This window comes from Gorilla gorilla, chromosome 18, assembly GCF_029281585.2.
Source record: "Gorilla gorilla gorilla isolate KB3781 chromosome 18, NHGRI_mGorGor1-v2.1_pri, whole genome shotgun sequence".
Taxonomy (NCBI): domain Eukaryota; kingdom Metazoa; phylum Chordata; class Mammalia; order Primates; family Hominidae; genus Gorilla; species Gorilla gorilla.
Window position 1 is genome coordinate 9,007,710 of NC_073242.2, and position 19,689 is coordinate 9,027,398.

General features: G+C 45.6%; 1 protein-coding gene and 1 pseudogene across 1 annotated transcript in view; both read left to right on the forward strand.

Moving 5' to 3' along the window:
• Window positions 1-19,689, forward strand: part of RBFOX1 (RNA binding fox-1 homolog 1) — a 2,483,553-nt gene that overhangs the window by 119,004 nt on the left and 2,344,860 nt on the right. The gene's annotated exons all lie outside the window — the stretch shown is intronic.
• LOC101141734 (nucleophosmin-like) lies at window positions 8,600-9,497 on the forward strand (annotated as a pseudogene).

Here is a 19,689-nt window from a genome sequence, read left to right on the forward strand (position 1 = left end):
CTCTCCCCCATTGCCACATGATGTAGCAGTGGGGTTGCCATAGCCATGTCTGTTCTATTGGGGCATGCTCTTTGGCCATAGCTGATTGTCTCATGGCTGAACCAGTCAGAGACCTGTAATCAAATATGGCCCAATCACAGACCTCTCCCAGGAATATGGACTTGGAACTGAGAAAAAGAACCACCTCTTGCTCTGGGGTGTAAATGCAGGTGCAGAGGATAGCCATGGTTTCTGCGTTGTTCACAAGAGAACAGAACAACGCAGTCTACAGGGAGAGAGGAGACTGAGTCCCACAGAGAAGAGCCACACAGAGAAGACTTCAGGATTCCCCAACAGAATGGATCTCAAAGGTTAATGTGCATAGGAATCAGCTGGGATCTTGTGAAAATGTAGATTCAGATTCAGCAGGTCCAGGTAGGGCATGTGATTCTAAACTTGTAACAAACTCCCAGGTGATGCTGATGCTTCTGGCTCATGAACCACACCCCAGGCTCTGGTTTCAGCAGAATCTTAAGGCCTGGCTGTGTCCCTGTCCTTGGAATCCATCAGGAGAGGACACAATTGTTCTCTTAGTCAGAATCTCCCCCTTTGCTTAAGACATCACAGGGAATTTCTGTTTCTTACAACCAATCTGTTGCTTATTTATCTGTGTGTATTTTTTATGTGTTCCTTAAATGCTGTTTGAAATCCTCCATGGAATGAGAAGAAATGTAAACCAGATAAAAATGATGATTAGGAATACTAATAGTGAGTTTGGAATACATTAAAAATTGCTGGAGGACTTTATTAGTTTCCTAGAGCTGCTGTAGCAAAGTACCACAGACTGGGTGGCTTAAATGACACAACTTTATTGTCACATTGTTCAGGAGGCTTAGACTCCGAGACCAAGATATCGGCAGTATGGGTTCCACTGGAGGGCCGTGGGAAATCATCTATTCCCTGTCTTTCTCCTTGCTCCTGGTGGTTTGCTGGCAACCTTTGGCTTGCAGTTCCTTGGGTTATAGATGCGTCACCCTGACCTCTGCCTTCACATTAGCTAGGCCTTCCCCCGGTGTGAGTGTCTGTGTCCAAGCTTCCCCTTTTTATAAGGACATAGTTTTATGGGATTAGGGCCCATTCTGTTGCAGTATGACCTACTGTAAACTTTTTATGCCTGCATATTTTCAAATAAATCACCCTCTGAGGTATTAGGGGTTAAGACTTTAACACATGCATTTAAAATTTTTTAAAAGTTATTTTTAAATTAAAATGTTGTGGGTACATAGAGGTGTACATATGTATGGGGTACATGAGATGTTTTGGTACAGGCATGCAATGTGTAATAATCACATCATGTAAAATCCCCTCAAACATTTATCCTTTGTGTTGCAAACTTAAAAATGCACCTGTAATCCCAGCAGTTTGGGAGGCCAAAGCAGGTGGATCACCTGAGGTCAGGAGTTTGAGACCAGCCTGAATAACATGGAGAAACCCTGTCTCTACTAAAAATACAAAATTAGCCGGGTGTGATGGCGCATGCCTATAATCCCAGCTACTGGGGAGGCTGAGGCAGGAGAATCGCTTGAACCTGGGAGGCAAAGGTTGCGGTGAGCCGAGATCGCGCCATTGCACTCTAGCCTGTGTGACAAGAGCAAAACTCCATCTCAAAAAAAAGAAAAAAAGTGCAATTCAGTCATATTGACTATAGTCACCCCATTGTGTTATCAAATACTGCATCTTATTCATCCTTTGTATGTGTTTTGATACCCATTATTCCTCCCCACCTCTCCCTCGACCCTCCATTGCCCTTCCTAGCCTCTGGTGGCCATCCTTCTACTCTCTGTTTCCATGAGTTCAATTGTTTTGGTGTTTATATCCCAGAAATTAGTGAGAACATGTGATGTTTTTGTTTCTGTGCCTGGCTTATTTCACTTAGCATAGTGACCTCCAGTTTCATCCACATTTTTGCAAATGTCAGGACCTCATTCTTTTTTGATGGTGGCATAGTTTTCTGTTATGTATAAGTACCACATTTTCTTTTTCCATTCATCTGTTGATGGTCAGTTAGGTTGCTTTCAAATTTTGGCTATTGGGAACAGTGCTGTACCTGGCATGGGAGTGCAGAAATCTCCTTGATATACTGGTCTCCTTCCTTTTGCGTGTATACCCAGCAATGGGACTGCTGGATCATATGGTAGCTCCACTTTTAGTTTTCTGAGGAATCTCCAAACTGTTCTCCTCAGTGGTTTTCTAATTTACATTCCCACCAACGGTGTACACGAGTTCCTTTTCTCCACATTTTTGCCAGCATTTGTTCATGCCTGTCTTTTGGATAAAAGGATTTTAACTGGGGTGCGATGACATCTCACTGTAGTCTGGATTTGCATTATCTGATGGTCAGGGATGTTGAGCACCTTTTCATATGCCTGTTTGTCATTTTTAGGTCTGCTTTTGAGGTATGTCTATTCAAATCTTCTGCCTATTTTTTTGATCAGATTGTTAGACTTTTTCTATTGAGTCGTTTGAGCTTCTTTGCTGATCATTTCCTCTGCTGTGCAGAAGCTTTTTAACTTGATGTGATCCCATTTGTCCATTTTTGCTTTGGTTGCCTTTCATATGAATTTTCGGGGAGTCATAGTTTAGCATTTAACAGGGAACTACGGTTAATGGTTTCCTCTGTGGTCCTCCACTTTCTCACCCATAAACTGGGGATGCTGAAGTGCGTGATCTCTATGGGACTTGCCGATTCTCACATTTAACATCTCTTGATGATGTTTTTTCTCTGTCCTCACCTCAGAATGTTTGTTCCGGAGCGAAACAATCCAAAACGTAAATTTACATTGAAGGTTAGTAAGACGTCCTCTCATGAGCATTTGCTTGTTCAGAGAACCCTGCAAAGGTTGGGTAGTCACTGTCTTGCAGAATAAATCACTGTCCTGTTCCTTTGAGGACAGAGACAGTTCTGGATGTTGCTCCATAGGCTCCTGATCATCCCACATCTGCAGCCGCCTACTCCATCCATGGACACGCAGGCCTGGGCAGAGTTCTGCCTGGCTAGCTCTGTGTGCCGCTGACATGTTGTGGGAAGGCTGGAGGGCGAAGGATAATTAGAGGATAGGCATCCTCCTGAGATCAGCTCTAGAGACTCCAGGGCCCTTCTGCTGAGGGAGTATATCAGTGCCAGGCAGCTCTGCCTATTTTCTGTGTTCTGCTTCTTGAAACTGAATGTGCAAGTGGTTTCCTGTGGGAGAAAAGGTGCCAGGCTGGCTGGCTTGCCGGGAGGCTTCCTGTGGGTCACATGCATCACCTACCTGCACAGGTACTGGGAGAGAGTGCACCTACCCGTTATACCAGTATCAGCTACCTGGGCTGAGTCTAACGCATTGAGTGAATTGATACTTTAGGGGAAAGATCTGGATGTGTATCCACACTCCCTGAGTGAGGGGGTATAAATTAGAGTCTTTGGTTGCAAGCGACAGAAGCTGCTGTGACTAATGTGAGGAAGAAAAGGGCTTATTGTAAGGACGTAGGGAAACTGGCAGGGTTGAAGGGAAGGCTAGAGATCTCGACAGATGCAGAAATGTCAACAGCTGAAACTGTCTCTTCAGGACTACTGATGGATTCAATGAAAACGTACAAAAATTTCTTCCATGTTTGCCTCTTTCCTGCCCAGTTTTGGGGAGAGTATGACTTGCTGATCTTATAGCATGAACCTGCTTTCCCGGCAGCACAAGCACATCAAGAGGGAGATCTAGTGGGAGAAGCCTCCAGTGCCCATGGCTTCTGCGGTGAGGAGGTGTGTAACCCTGATTGATAACCATACTAAGGCTGCACACGATGCAGGGAGAGACAATGTCAGCTCTACTAATGCTAATAGACAACACAGAGTGCTTACTTGGTATGGAACACTCTATATTCATGATCTTATTTAATCTCTGCAATAATCCTGTGGTTCTATTGTCTTTTCAGTTTACAGATATACAAGGCAAAGCTGGGATTTGAACCCAAGTTTATCTGGGTCCAGTGCCATTGGTCTTAATGGTGATATGGTTCTGTCTTCCACTGCTGCCAATTTGCTCAACAAGGTGAAAGGAGGAGCTGTAAACATGGGTATAGTTGCTGTCCAAGGATCCCCGCAGTTCTTGGCCCCAGAAATAGGTTAAGAAGTGGGCCAACTAGGTAGTTACCCAGAGGTCCAGGTTATAAGAAGTGCTAAAACAGCACCAGATATATCACTAGAAGGATAAAGCTTTGCTTTTTTGACCATTTTATTTTTCTTGTAAAAGAAACTGTCAGTGACTGTAAAGAAAAATATGTTGATAAACTACTCAGGGTGTGGCAAGATTAGCTGCATAATTTACAGGGCCCAGTAAAATATAAAATTGTGAGGCCACTTGTTAAAAAGTTAAGAATTTCAAGACAGTGACAGCAGAACATTGAGTGTGGGGCCTTGTGTGATTACAAACCTTGCAAGCCCGTAAAACTGGCCCTGGGGTTGGAATGAAGGTAGATGGTTGCCGAGCAGTCAACTGAGAAAAACAATTCCAGTTACCTGCAAGGCTCCTCCACTTTGTGCCAAGTTGTATTCTTGCTCAGGCCACCCAGCTGTCTCAGGTGAGCCTGCCTGGTTTTCACAGACAGCAAGAAAAGTTAGTGGGAGACATAGAGAAAGTACTTCTGAGGCTAGCCTATGGGCCTCTTTACAACCCGCTGCTCACAGGCAATGACAAAAATCATCTTAATGTTCTAAGAATGGTTTGGACAGCAGGCAGATAATGCTCAAATAGCATTTCATTAATAGAGCTAAAAACCACCACAATTAATATCTGAATTGATTTTTAGATATTAATTGTGCCAACTGCATTGCATAAGTTATGTTTTTATTTAAATTGTAGTAAGAACATTTAATATTTAACATGAGATCTTTCATCTCAACAAATGTTTAAGTGCATAATACAGTATTGTTATCTACAGGCACAATATTGTGCAGCAGATCTCTAGAACTTACTCAACTTGTGTCACTGAAACTTTTTTTTTTTTTTGAGATGGAGTCTCGCTCTGTCCTCAGGCTGGAGTGCAGTGGCACGATCTCAGCTCACCGCAACCTCCACCTCCTGGGTTTAAGTGATTCTCTTGCCTCAGCCTCCCGAGTGTCTGGGACTACAGGTGCACGCCACCACACCCAGTTGGTTTTTGTATTCTTTATTTTTTTGAGACAGAGTTTCGCTCTTGTTGCCCAGGCTGGAGTGCAACGGCGCGATCTCGGCTCACCGCCACCTCTGCCTCCTGGGTTCAAGCGATTCTCCTGCCTCAGTCTCCTGAGTAGCTGGGATTACAGGCATGTGCCGCCACGCCCGGCTAATTTTGTATTTTTAGTAGAGATAGGGTTTCTCCATGTTGGTCAGGCTGGTCTTGAACTCCCGACCTTAGGTGATCCAACTATCTTGGCCTCCCAAAGTGCTGGGATTGCAGGCATGAGCCACTGCCCCAGGCCACATCACTGAAACTTTATACCCATTGAATAGCAACTCCCCACCCTCTCCCCTCAGCCCCTGGCAACCACCATTTTGCTCTGTTACTGTGTGTTTGACTGTTTGAGAGTCATCCTGTAAGTGGAATCATATAGCATTTGTCTTTCTGTAACTGGCTTATTTTACTTAGCATAATGTCTCCCCATATTGTCAAATGTGGCAGGATTTCCTTCTTTTTTCAAACTAAATAATGTTCCACTGTATGAATATACCATGCTTCCTTATCCATTTATCCATCAATGCACTTTTAGGTTGCTGGCTATTGTGTTTATATAATGCTGTAGTAAACATGTGAGTGCAAATATCTCTTTGAGATGATGATTTTAATTCTTTTTTTTTTTTTTGAGATGGAGTATCTCTGCGTCACCTAGGCTGGAGTGCAGTGGTGTGATCTCGGCTCACTGCAACCTCCACCTCCTGGGTTCAAGCGAGTCTCCTGCTTCAGCCTCCTAAGTAGCTGGGACTACAGGCATGTGCCACTACGCCTGGCTATTTTTTTTTTTTTTTTGTATTTTTAGTAGAGACAGGATTTCGCCATGTTGGCAAGGCTGGTCTTGAACTCCTGGCTTCATGTGATCCACCTTCCTTGGTCTCCCAAAGTGGTGGGATTACAGGCATGAGCCACTGTGTCCAGCCTATTTTGGATAAATATTTGGAAGTGGGATTGCAGATCATATGGTAGTTCTACTTGTAACTTTTTGAGGAAACTGCATACTATTTTCCTTGTTTAATTTTATCCTCCTTCTCTAGCGTCAGTTGCAGGAGGCTTATTTCATTTTCTCAAAAGTCCCATGGGCTTCAGGACTTCCAGGCAGGCTCTTCTCTCTGGAACAAGCTTTCTTTCTCCCCCTGATTGGGGAAGTCCTCATCCCCAGGGCTCAGTTGACCTGACTTTTCCCAACACCTCAGACTAGGTAGGTAGCACCTTGTACTAATGAATCATGACCCTTCTTGCACACTTTGGAAATTGCTTGTGAAATTATTTGCTTGTCTGTCTCCTACACCCCCAAGTCAGTGTCCTTGGGATGGGGACTATGTGTCTGTCTTATTCACTGTTGTATTACCAGGGCCAGAAGGGTCAGAGATATCTCTCCTGAGCTGCCTGGGGTTCCCAGCATCTTTCATTTCTTGAGTGCATGGCTGTTCCTGTCTATTCATTTTTCTGCCAAGGCATTTGCCCTGGTGGACGACCAGTGCTGACTGAGCTCTCCCCTGGAACCACAACTCCAGCTGGTCTCTGCTTTGCCATCTAGTCAGATCCTTCATCCAGTGTGTGCAATCAGTTTCCAAGGGAAGGAAAAACCAACCTAGAGTTAATAGTTACTCCTTCTCTCCCTCAGCGATTCCCTGACTCTGGGTATCAGAAGCAGAAACTGGCAGCCAGGTCCCCTTAATTAGGAAGGTGTCAAAGGAGGTTTTGAAACAAAAAAGTCAGTGTACAGGTTGCCAATTGCTTTATTAATTTTTAAGTTTCCTTCACATTTATTTAGGAACAACTTCTCCTAGAAGTTCCAGCCAAGTGCTAAGTTTTAACTTGGATGTGTGCTGGTTTGAGACGTGAATGCACCAACAGTCCCCCAGGGGTGCACAAAAGGCGCATAGAGTCCCTGGCTAGGCTTTCTTCGTTCTCTCTCTTGATGACTTAAAAGCTGTTGTGCAGCTGTCACTCATTTTCTAGGAAAACAAGCCAGTTGCCGATCGACTTGGCAATACCTAAGAAATATTCCGGTTCCAATTACAGGCTGCCAATGGCAAGTACAGCGTCAGCCAAGAGGAACTTACTTTCTTGGTTCCCCAGGCAAGGGATCTGGCAATAGGGACATCCTTCTATGTTTGTAGAAAAGATTTTTCTCTTTGTGATGATAGTTACTGCATTCTCTATCTAAAAATCTCTCCCTAATGAATTTTTTACATTCTGCTTTTTGGAACCCATTCCTTTATGCCAAGCACTTGTGCTCTACACGCATCTCTGAAAACTCTGGGTACCTGCTTCTCTTTAGGAAGCTCCAAACAGTGAATAGAACAAAGGTTGAGCTGGTTCTGTGGCAGACACCTCATCCCATCCCTGCGAGGCAGGTGCTGCTTTAAAGATGGGGAGATGGGGACCAGCAATGGGGCTTGGCTTGTTGACATAATTAGTAAGGGCAGATTTGGGATTTGAACCCCATCTGTGAAACGCACCTGCCTGGGCTCCCTCCATGATGTCATGCTGGACAGTAGGGTCGCCTAAGAAGCTTAAAGGATGCTGAGAGGAGGAAGCCTTGTCTAGGTTGCAGTGGTTTGGGTTCTTCAAGAAGCAAACTCCGAGACATGGATTTGAATGCAAGAGGCTTATTTGAGGTGATCCCACAGGGAGGGAGTGGGGAAGAGAAGAGGGGTCTTTCAATGACCTACTTACTGCTGTGGGCAGCTGGCACCCAGGCGTGCTGGTGGACTCTGGAGGCTGGCCCAGAACATCCCTAAGTACCGCTTCCTGGAGGTCCGCCTGTTCCCATTTCCCAGTGGTTGAGGGTAGTTCTGGGAGGTGTCACACTGAATGCACAGAATTTAATGTTGATCAACTTGGAGTGTAGATTCTCTTGAAAAATGAGCAAACACATTTGCAGCCACACATCTCCTCCCTGTCACACACCACCCAACACATAAAGTCTGAAGATCCTGGCATTAAGAAAAGTGCTACCAGCTAGGCACAGTGTCTCACACCTGTAATCCCAGCACTTTGGGAGGCCAAGGTGGGAGGATCACATGAGGCCAGGAGTTTGAGACCAGCCTGGCCAACCTGGTGAAACCCTCATCTCTACTAAAAATACAAAAATTAGCCGGGCATGGTGGCATGTGCCTGTAGTCCCAGCTACTTGGGAGGCTGAGGCAGGAGAATCGCTTGTACCCAGGAGGTGGAGGTTGCAGTGAGCCGATATCCTGCACTATACTCCAGCCTGGGTGACAGAGTAAGACCCTGTCTCAGTAAATAAGTAAAAGAAATAAAAAGCTTTCCCTGGTGTGATTCCGTCCTGCATGGCTGTTCTCTTGAGCAGTGGTCATTTATCTCTGTCCGCCTTCTCTCCCACCTAAGTGCATGCTGCCACCCAATGGAAGATTCAGTGGACATGGACATGAGCCCCCTGAGGCCCCAGAACTGTCTTTTCGGTTGTGAACTCAAGGCTGACAAAGATTATCACTTCAAGGTGGATAATGATGAAAAGGAGCACCAGTTATCTTTAAGAATGGTCAGTTTAGGGGCTGGTGTGAAGGATGAATTGTACATTGTAGAAGCAGAGGCAGTGAATTAGAAGGCAGTCCAATTAAAGTAACACTGGCAACTTTGAAAATGTCTGTACAGCAACGGTTTCCCTTGGGGCTTTGAAATCATACCACCAGTGCTCTTATGGTTGAAGTGTGGTTCAGGGCGAGTGCATGCTAGTGGACAGCACTTTGTAGCTATGGAGGAAGATGCAGAGTCAGAAGACGAAGACTGGGATATGAAACTCTTAAGTATATCTGGGAAGCAGGCTGCCCCTGGAGGTGGTAACAAGGTTCCACAGAAAAAAGTAAAACTTGCTGCTGATGAAGATGATACTGGTCATGATGATTTTGATGATGGTGAAGATGATGATGATGATGATGATTTTGATGATGATGATGATTTCGATAATGAGAAAACTGAAGAAAAGTACCAGTGAAGAAATCTATACGAGATACTCCAGCCAAAAATGCACACAAGTCAAAACAAAATGAAAAGACTCAGAACCGTCATCAACACCAAGATCAAAAGGGCAAGAATCCTTCAAAAAACAGGAAAAAACTGCTAAAACACCGAAAGGACCTAGTTCTGTGGAAGATGTTAGAGCAAAAATGCAAGCAAATATAGAAAAAGGTGATTCTTTTCCCAGGGAGGAAGCCAAGTTCATCAATTATGTGAAGAATTGCTTCTGGATGACTGACCAGGAGGCTATTCCAGATCTCTGGCAGTGGAGGAAGTCTCTTTAAGAAAATCATTTAAACAATTTGTTAAAAATTTTCCATCTTATTTCATTCCTGTAACAGGTGATCTCTGGCTGTCCTTTTTGTAATGCAGAGTGATAACTTTCCCTATCGTGTTTGATAAATGTTGTCCAGGTTTCATTGCCAAGAATGTGTTGTCCAAAATGCCTGTTTAGTTTTTAAAGATGGAGCTTCACTCTTTGCTTGGTTTTAAGTATGAATGGAATGTTATGACAGGACATAGTAATAGCAGTGGTCAGACATGGAAATGATGGGGAGACAAAAATATACATGTGAAATAAAACTCAGTATTTTAATAAAGTAGCACAGTTTCTACTGACTTAATAAAAACAAAGATGGTATGACATAGGTGGTTTTCTTAATTTTTAAAATTTATTTTGCCTGTCAGAAATGCATTTTAATTTTTATTTGAAAACAACTTAAATTTTTAGACAGATGATTTTGTGTATAAATTTGATCTGGTTTTTATAGAGAATATAATTATTTCCCTCTTTAATCTTTCATGTGAAGGGCATTACAAGCCTAAAGGAAGATACTTTCTGCACACAAGTGGGTATCTTATGTGTGCAGTATTAGAAATCAGTGATGCGGTTGCTCACTCTGCAACTCCTGACCTGCCCAGAGCACAGGCTGAGCAGGTTCCCATGGCTGGAGGATTACTCCTAGGTAGAGAGACGCAGGTGCTTGAATAAGGGACCCACTGATGTGGGAGGGAACTGTCTGTCCAAGCTGCAGGTGACAGCCGAGTTGGCTGGAGGGGATGTGGGCTCTCACTGCATCTGCCTTATGGGCAACAGGGAAGGAGGAGCCCAGAGTGGCACCATTACTGTCTTTGGAGTGTTAGGTTCTTACAAACCTTCCCCAGTGGATACTATTACTTCATTATCTTATTGGTACTGGGCGTAACAGCAGTTCTAGCTAACATTTATTAAATGCCTGCTCTGTGCCAAGAATTGTGCTCAATACTTTATATACATGATTTCACTTAATCTTCATAACTGCCCTAAGAGGTAGAGGCCATTATAATCTTGAGATTGAAAATGAGACAGGGCACACGGAAGGGAGATGCCTTGCTCATGGTCCCACATCCAGAAAGTAACACAGTAGACTCTTAAACCTGGGTCTGTCTGTCTGTTTGCTGGAGTTAACCTCCAGCAAGAGGAGGTTCCGTGTTTGCTCTTTGAATGACAGGACTCTGGACGTTGAGAAGATCCACACCTCATGCACTTGACCTTGGGTTGTGAGGAGTTTCCTGTTCCTTATTCCAATGAGACATTATGGGTTCCACGGGGGTTCTTCTTAAGCAAGGAGGATCATTAAGTAGCAAGGTGGCCATAGTTGGAGAGACCCACATGAGCTCTAACCAGTCACAAATCAGTTCAGGCCATTAGATTTGTCATAAATGTATGATGAATGGTAATTCCCTCATGTCATATCCAACCTCTGGGAGCTATCTGTTTGAATGATGTCAACGCATAATATTTGAAGCTGCTCATGTGATTATCTTGAATCATTGGAGAAGAATGAGGCTTGAACAGATTTCTTAATAACTTTTTTTACGCTTGCGACTGCGTTTTCATCTCTAGGTTTTGTTCCTGTACGATGAAAACCTCCCAGTTCTTTTTCCTGGGCTACTGCAATATTAATGTTGATGAGAATTGCTCTGCAATGTCGGGGCACCTAACCAATGTGGGTTTTCGTCTCCCACCCTCCCACTTCCTTGTTTTTCTTCAGTAAAGAATAATGAGGAAAATAGCCTACCTTTACAGCAAGAGAAAATAACATTTATTTAGAGGAACTTGAGATGAAAGTACGTTTCCTTCATATTGGGTAATCTAATTCTGCAACTCTTGCTTAGCTTTTATTTCCAATGATTTAACAAGCTGCAGTACACGGTTTCTTAAACTCTTGCCGTTATGCACATTTCTGAGCTCTTTAAGAAACAAAAGCTCAAAGGGCATCCTTTAAAAAAAATTCTGGCCTTTCAGGGGGGCAGGAGGGGCTGGCCCTTAGTGACATGGTTTCATGGTGACCTCTCTAAGCAGGGGGTCTCAGCGTTGATTTTTTCCCTTTAACTCCAATCCAGGGTCTTTTGGGGTCTCCTTGTTTATTCCGGGACCTCCAAGCATGGCTGGCTCTTGTCAACAGAGGCCACCCTCTGGCAGTGCATTCCAGTTTTTATGTGATATGAGTTAGGTTTTCTGTGGGTCTCTCTCCTCAGTTCTCACTATTCTAACTTTAGCTCACGTTCTTGGTATTATTTTCAAAAGCATTGAAGAAATGAAGACCACAGTGGTTTTTGTTTGTTTGTTTTGAGACGAGTCTTGCTCTGTTGCCCAGGCTGGAGTGCAGTGGCGCCATCTTGGTTCACTGCAGCCTCTGTGCCCTGGGTTCAAGCAGTTCTCCTGTCTCAGCCTCCCAAGTAGCTAGGATTACAAACATGTGCCAGCATGCCTGGCTAATTTTTGTATTTTTAGTAGAGACTGGGTTTTACCATGTTGGCCAGGCTGGTCTTGAACTCCTGACCTCAAGTGATCCACCCACCTTAGTCTCCCAAAGTGCTGAGATTACAGGCATAAGCCACCACGCCTGGCCCATAGTCTTTTAAAATGTAAAATGAGCAACATTTCTACCTGTCCCTTAGCCGTCTTTATCCTCGTGATGTCTCTAAGGCCCTTGGAATAGCCAGGGACCAGCACTGACAGACATAGTCTTCTCCCAGTCACTGGCATTTGCAAAGGAGCTGCTCGGTACCAGGCAGCGCACTTAGATGCTTTCAGGCATCACCTCATTTAATGCTGAGGACATTCTCCGTGGTACATGCTGCTATCCTCCCACTTTACAGTGAAGAAGCAGGCATAGGAGACCTCGGCATCATGCCCCACATGCTCCTGAGCACCGGTCGAGCTGCCTCCTCTGCTATGCTGGGCAAACTTGCTTCTGGGCTATTTATAAAAACTAAACATATTTCCAAAGCACACCTGCTTTCAGAGGTGGGTCTCAGTCAGGATCCTTTGTGTTGTTGAAGCCACTCTTTCCCTTCCCTTATACCTCACCTGCTCTACTCATTAGGAAAGCAGGCCCTGTTTCTAGACGCTATCATTTAAAATAATGAAATATATTAGGTTGGTGCAAAAGTAATTGCAGTTTTGTCGTTACTTTTAGTGACAGAAACGGCAATTACTTTTGCACCAACCTATAGATGTCTGAGAATGTTAGGAAAGACAGCATGATGGGGTCATGGGGAGGGATCGCTTAGAGTGGTTTACTGCCAGTACTGCCCTGGATGGAGACAAAGTTCCTCTGAGCTTCCTTGTCTGCATCTATTCCATTTATTGAGCACCTACTACGTGCTGGGCACCATTCTCCATGACAGAATGCATCAGGGAACAAACTGTACAGAAATACCTGCTCTTGTGCATGTTCAGTCTCTTTTTGGAGTTGCAAAGCTCACTCCTGCCCACTCTGGAAACTTCTCTCCTGACACCCCACAGGCTACTTCTGCAGAACCCCATGGTGGGTCAGCTGTGTTCTTGGCATTGAAAGCACAACACACTTGCAACAGACAACCCCCAAGCGTGAGATCTAGACAGCATCTCCATGAGTTTTGTGTTCTCTTCCCTTCTTTAGACATTCAGCTGTTTGACTTCCTCCCTGGTGCCAGATGCTATGAGCTGTGGATGCTCCGAACCAGGATAGGACACTGTCTGGGACAAAGATGGTTAATTGTTCCCCGATCCAGCCTCCTCCTCTTTTTTTTTTTTTTTTTTTTTTGGCTTTTTACAAAATTATTATTATTATTTTATATAAGATAGCGTCTCACTTTGTCACCCAGGATGGAATGCAGCAGTGTAATCTCAGCTCAGCGTAGCCTCTAATTCCTGGCCTGGAGTGATCCTCCTGCCTCAGCCTCCTAAGTAGCTGAGGCCACAGGCACGTGCTACCACACTCAGCTATTTTTTTTTTTTTAATGTTTTGTAGAGACAGAGTCTCTGTGTTGCCCAGGCTGATCTTGAATACCTAGACTCAAACTGTTCTCCCACCTTGGCCTCCCAGAGTGCTGGGATTATGGCTGTGAGCCAGCATGCCTGGCCTCTTCCTCTTCCTTTCCTTCTTATCAGCGGTTCCACCCACCATCCCCCAATTTTTAGCAGGCACATGACTCCCCAGGATCAAGACTATGTTTCCCTGTTGTTATGAACTGAGCAGTGTCCATTTCCCAAATTCACATGTTGAATCGCTAACCCGCAGGACCTCAGAATGTTTTTTAGATGGATTGTTGCTCTTTCGCCAGGCTGGAGTGCAGTAGCACAATCTTGGCTCACTGCAACCTCTGCCTCCCGGGTTCAAGCGATTCTCCTGCCTCAGCCTCCCGAATAGCTGGGACTACAGGTGTGCGCCATCACGCCTGGCTAATTTTTGTATTTTTAATAGAGATGAGGTTTCACCATATTGGTCAAGCTAGTCTCAAACTCCTGACCTCAGGTGATCCGCCCATCTTGGCCTCCCACAGTACTGGGATTACAGGCGTGAGCCACTGTGCCCAGCCAGAATGTGGTTTTAAAGAGGGCATTAGGTTGAAATGAGGCCCTTAAGAAGGGCCCTCATCCAATCTGACTAGTGTTCTGATAAGAAGGGAAGATAGGGTACACAGAGCGATGCCAGGGATGCCAGAGAAGACCCTGGGAGGGTACAGGGAGAAGACAGGCACCTGCAAGTCCAGGAGAGGCCTCAAGAGAAACCCATCCTGCCAACGCTTTGATCTTGGACTTCCAGCCTCCAGGACTGTGCAAAACAAATCTCTGTTGTTTAAGCCACCCCACCTGTGACATTTTGTTATGGCAGCCCTAGCAGACTGCTGTATCTATCTCCCTTGTAACGAGTGCTTATGAACTGAATCCTTGTCTAGGAGGTGTGAGCCAGTGATGTGTACATTTCTGAGTGGTGCAGGGGCAATTCACGCACTTCTCCTTTTCCCACATTTTGAGGGAATGAAGGCTTGGTAATGAGCCCTGCTGGCCATGTGGTGAGGGTGACCGGGATTTCCAGAGATGGTCCCTGGGCTGCATCTTGGCCCTGGGCTGCAGATACCCATGCTCCCACCTGAGGGAGAAAGAAACTTCTCCTGTGTTTAATCCATGGTTACTTGGCCTCTGCAATGCCCTCCCGAGTAAACGGGAGGTTTCCGACCAGTAATCTTTCCTTCCTACCTTGAACCCAGCAGTGAGGCTTTTTTTCATGCCGCGTTTTAATGGATGAAGTGGCAAAGAGAGCTGTCCTCATAAGGGGGGAATCCTCTTTTAAGATGCTCATGATTTTGTGAGAGCAAAAGGAGTGGAGATATCCATGCCGGCTTCAGATATTTCCTTTGCAGCCCAGTGGGTCTAACAAGCCCTAAGATGAAGGATTGTGAAGGCATTCTTGAACTGCCTTTGAAGGGAGGTTAGGTCAAGATTTGATGGCTTAGGCGGGAGGCAGCCAAGGCCAGCTGGGATGTTGTTCTGTCTCGGAAGCGTTTCATGGGTTCACTGCAACAAATTGCAGAACCTGATCTCAGTCTTTGGTGAGTCCGTCCACATGGGTGAACTCAGTGAAACCCTCTTCAATACCCATGTCTTTCTCCCCCAATAAAGATGGTGGTGGGAGTGAGGTCTATGTATTGGGTATGTGGATAGAACAGAGAAGATGGAAATGACACAGTCTCAAACATGTACAATTTTTATTTGGTCATGAAAAATAAATAAGTAAATAAGAAGAAGAAGAAAAGAAATGCTCAGTCTCCAAGACTGATTCCTCCATCTTTGGCACACAGGTTGGCCTACACTTCTGCTGGGAACGGGGGTGGTTTAGCCATGGAGGTGATGCTGACTGCCCCTGTGGGGAGCAGGGCTCAGGTCTCTCTACTATCGTGGCAGCTTCATCCAATCCTGTCAATCAGAACAGAATTGGCTTTGCAAGGAGCTGTTTCTTCCAAGGCTGCTGTATATCTATGTGGTTGGTTTCCCCTGAGATTGAGATAAACTGTTATTAGTTTGATTGCAAATAAGGAGATTGGTAAATGAGAACATTGTTCATGCTGGGTCGTGTTGACCCGCACAATACCATCTCATGATCCTTTGGAATCAAAACACACTTGTGATCGTTTTTGAAGCAAAACACACTCTGCATGTTAGCATGACTTCAGCTTCTCTTGGTCTTCTGAAGATGGGGAGAAGAGTTACCAGGTGAGGACCTTTCCAGACACAGGCTAGCTTCTGTCTCATCTTCTCCATCTAAACCTCTAAAGTCTTTCAGAATTTAAAGAAATAGCTTTCACATCTTGATATCACCTCTTCTCACTTCTGAAACTGGTGGGAACCCACAGAAGGCAGTGTGGAAAGGATGGAGTGGGGAGGAGGAGGATGTGGAATGCACTGGTGGGAAGCCACAGGAGGCAGTGTGGAAAGGATGGAGCGGGGAGGAGGAGGACGTGAAATGGATTTTCTCAGCAGAACCATGGCCCATTGAGACACACAGCTGCTGCAGCATTCCTTGTGGGAGCTTGTTTTTACAGCTTCTAGGTGTCGAGTTACTGGGTCAGAAAGATATGGACCCCAATTTTAGAGAGATAGGGCCAGTGGGTGTGGTTTGGATTTATGTCCCTAACCAAATTTCATGTCGAATTGTAATCCCCGATGTTGGAGGAGGGACCCGGTGGGAGGTGACTGGATCATGGGATTTCCCTGGCGGATTTCCCCCTTGCTCTTCTTGTGATAATGAGTGAGTTCCCACATCTGGTTGTTTAAAAGTGTGTAGCACCTCTCCCTTCACTTTCTCTTCCTCCTCCTCTGCCCATGTAAGACCCACCTGTTCCCTCTTTGCCTTCCACCCCGATTGTAAGTTTCCTGAGGCCTCCTCAGCCATACTTCATGTACAGCCTGCAGAACCGTGAGCCAGTTAAACGTCTTTTCTTTTTTTTTTTTTTCAGATGGAGTCTCTCTCTGTCACCCAGGCTGGTTTGCAGTGGCGCGATCTCGGCTCACTGCAACTTTGCCTCCCGGGTTCAAGCTATTCTCCTGTCTCAGCCTCCCAAGCAGCTGGGATAACAGGTGCCGACCACCACACCCAGCTAATTTTTGCACTTTTAATAGAGATGGGGTTTCACCATACTGGTCAGGCTGCTCTCGAACTCCTGACCTCAAGTGATCCACCTGCCGTGGCCTCCCAAAGTGTTGGGATTACAGGCGTGAGCCACTGTGCCCAGCCAAACTTCTTTTCTTTATATGTTACCCAGTTTCAGATGGAGTCTTACTCTTGTCACCCAGGCCGGAGTGCAATGGTGCGATCTCGGCTCACTGCAACCTCCACCTTCTGGGTTCAAGCGATTCTCCTGCCTCAGCCTCCTGAGTAGCTGTGATTACAGGCACCTGCCATCATGTGCGGCTAATTTTTGTATTTTTAGTAGAGACAGGGTTTCACCATGTGGGCCAGGCTGGTCTTGAACTCCTGAGCTCAGGTGTTCCACCCACCTCGGCCTTCCAAAGTGCTGGAATTACAGGCGTGAGCCATTGCACCTGGCTCGTCAGTTTCAGGTAGTTATTTATAGCAATGCAAGAATGAACTAATAAAAGTGCTGTATGTGATACTGAGATAAAGAGGCCTGGAAGTTTGGAGAAAGGAGATAGAGGCTCTCCCTGAGGAGATCAGGGAAGGCTTCCTGGAGGAGGTGGCCTTTGAATTAGTCCTTAAATTTGGATGTATGGAGATTGTGGAGAGGAATTCCAGGAGGAGGGAGCCCTATGAGAAAAGAGATAAGAACAGAAAAGGATGGAGTGTATATGGGAGCAGGGAGCAGTTTTATCTGGAAGAATCACAGGGAGTGGGAAGGGGAGAGTGGGGTGGAATTACAGATGGGCAGGGTCCGGCTAACAGGGTTTTGAATGGTTGGAGGATGAGCTTGGACTTAATCCGTTAGAGAGAGAGGGGAGTCTTTGAACATGTTTTAACACAGAGGTGATCAGAGCTGGGTTTTAGAAGATGTGATTTATCTGTGTGTTTTTTTTTTGAAGAATTGACTAAAAACATCAAAAGAAGACGACTATTTCATGATGTGTGAAAACGATATAATATTCACATTTCTGTGCCCATGAGTGAAGTTTTGAATTCTACCAATAAAATGTTGATAGAAATTTGTTTTCTCTCTTATCATGTAAGTACCTGTATAATATACTCAGTTTTGCTACTTGGCCCACAAGGCTTAATGTGTTTACTATCCAGCCTTCTAAAGAAAGTGTTTATAAATTCCTGGGATAGGTGAAAGGGAAGAGAGACTGGTCTGGAATTCCAGAGAGGCCACCATTGTGCCAGACACAGGCAGTAGTTCCTGATCTGTGTCCTGTGGTAGAAACAGATTTTAAATGGCCAAAAAAAAAAAAAAAAAAAAAAAAAAAAAATAGGTGTGCGGGTTTGTCAAATGCTGGGTTACATAGAGTTAAACAGATCTCTTTGAAGGACTTCTCAGAGCCTTTAGCACTTTAATGGCCGTTGTGACTCTTGGAGAGGGGACGATGACATGTGATAATTTATAAAATCAATTGACCATGGAAGCTGTTTTCCAGGGATCCATATTCTAGGGAACTCACCATAGGGAAAACTGTTCTGGGGAGCGGGAGTGAAGAGGACAGTGAGGTTGGAAAGGAAACTGTGGCTGCAGCCAAGGGGCATGGAGACTGAATCTCCAGGGCTTGTGGGAGGAAACAGCATCATGGAGGGCTCTAAGGATCTTAGCCTGAGAGTCTGGGATAGTGACGGTGGTAAGTCGGGTGTTCTGTGGGGAGGGCCAGGGGGCAGGGGAGGGAGAGGACTGTGAGGTGTGTACATGGAGATCTCTCATCTGCAAAATAGGGTAAGAAGAGTCCCACATTCTGTGTGAATATGGACACTGATACTGACGTGGACACTAACACTAATGTTGTAATATCCAGTATTTATGAAGCACCAACTATGTGCCAGCCACTGTGCCAGGGGTTGCCAAATGTTCTCTGCAGAGAACCAAATGGGAAATATCTTTGGTGGTGGTGGGCCGGATTTGGCCTGCCAGCTGCGGTGCGCTCATCCCTGCACCATGCTAAGCACTTTAATATACTGTTGTTAAACTAACTAAAGGCTCATAAGTGCCCTTTGCGATAAGACTTTCTTTATCACAAGTTTTAAGATAGTCATCTGGCCGGGTGCGGTGGCTCATGCCTGTAATCCCAGCACTTTGGGAGGCTGAGGTGGGTGGATCATTTGATGTCAGGAGTCTGAGACCAGCCTGGCCAACATGGCAAACCCCATCTCTACTAAAAAATACAAAAATTAGCAAGGCTTGGTGGTGGGTGCCTGTAGTTCTAGCTACTTGGCAGGCTGAGGCAGGAGAATTGCTTGAACCTGGGAGGCAGAGGTTGCAGTGAGCTGAAATTGTGCCACTGCTTTCCAGCCTGGGTGACAGAGCATGACTCTGTCTCAAAAGAAAAAAAAAAAAAAGGTTAGTAGTCTGTCCAAGTTCACAGCTAGTAAGTGCCGGAGGCAGTGCTGGAGCCCAGGTGGTGCATTCTGAGAGCATGCGCGGAACTCTGATGACACCCCAGTGCTGCTGAGTCCTACCCTCAGTTGTGACTGTTGTTGCTGTTATTCCTGCAGGTGGTTGTTTGTTGAGACAGGAGCTCAGGTGAGGGGATCCCAAGGTTGGGATTCACCTGCTGTTGTGTTTTCCAGCGAAAGGTGTATATGGGAAGGACGGGTGGGTGGGGACCCTGCTCACTAAGGAGGACAGGAGAAGGGTTAGGGATGGAGACCAGGGATGAGCAGACAGGGCAGTGGGAGAGTCGGGAAAGGCAGCAGAGGAGGCAGTTGAAGAAGGAAGGGGTGGTCCACACAAGCAGTGTTGCCGGGAGACATTTTCAGCAGGATGAGGAGCTCTAAGACGCTAGTGCAGCTGCTGGCTGTGGTTACTAGGTGTGGCAGATGCTGCGGGTACCATTGGTTCTTGTCCCCTTGGTACTCATCGTCTTGGTCCATTCTAATGGGGTCCTTTGGCAGCACCCATGACTCTCTGCTGAGTACTTTCTTTCCTTCCAAGCTTGGGGTAGACCAGAAGTGTCAGAGATGAAGTCCCCAGTAGCAGCCTCAGCCAGTGATGTTGCCCCATGGCAAGGGG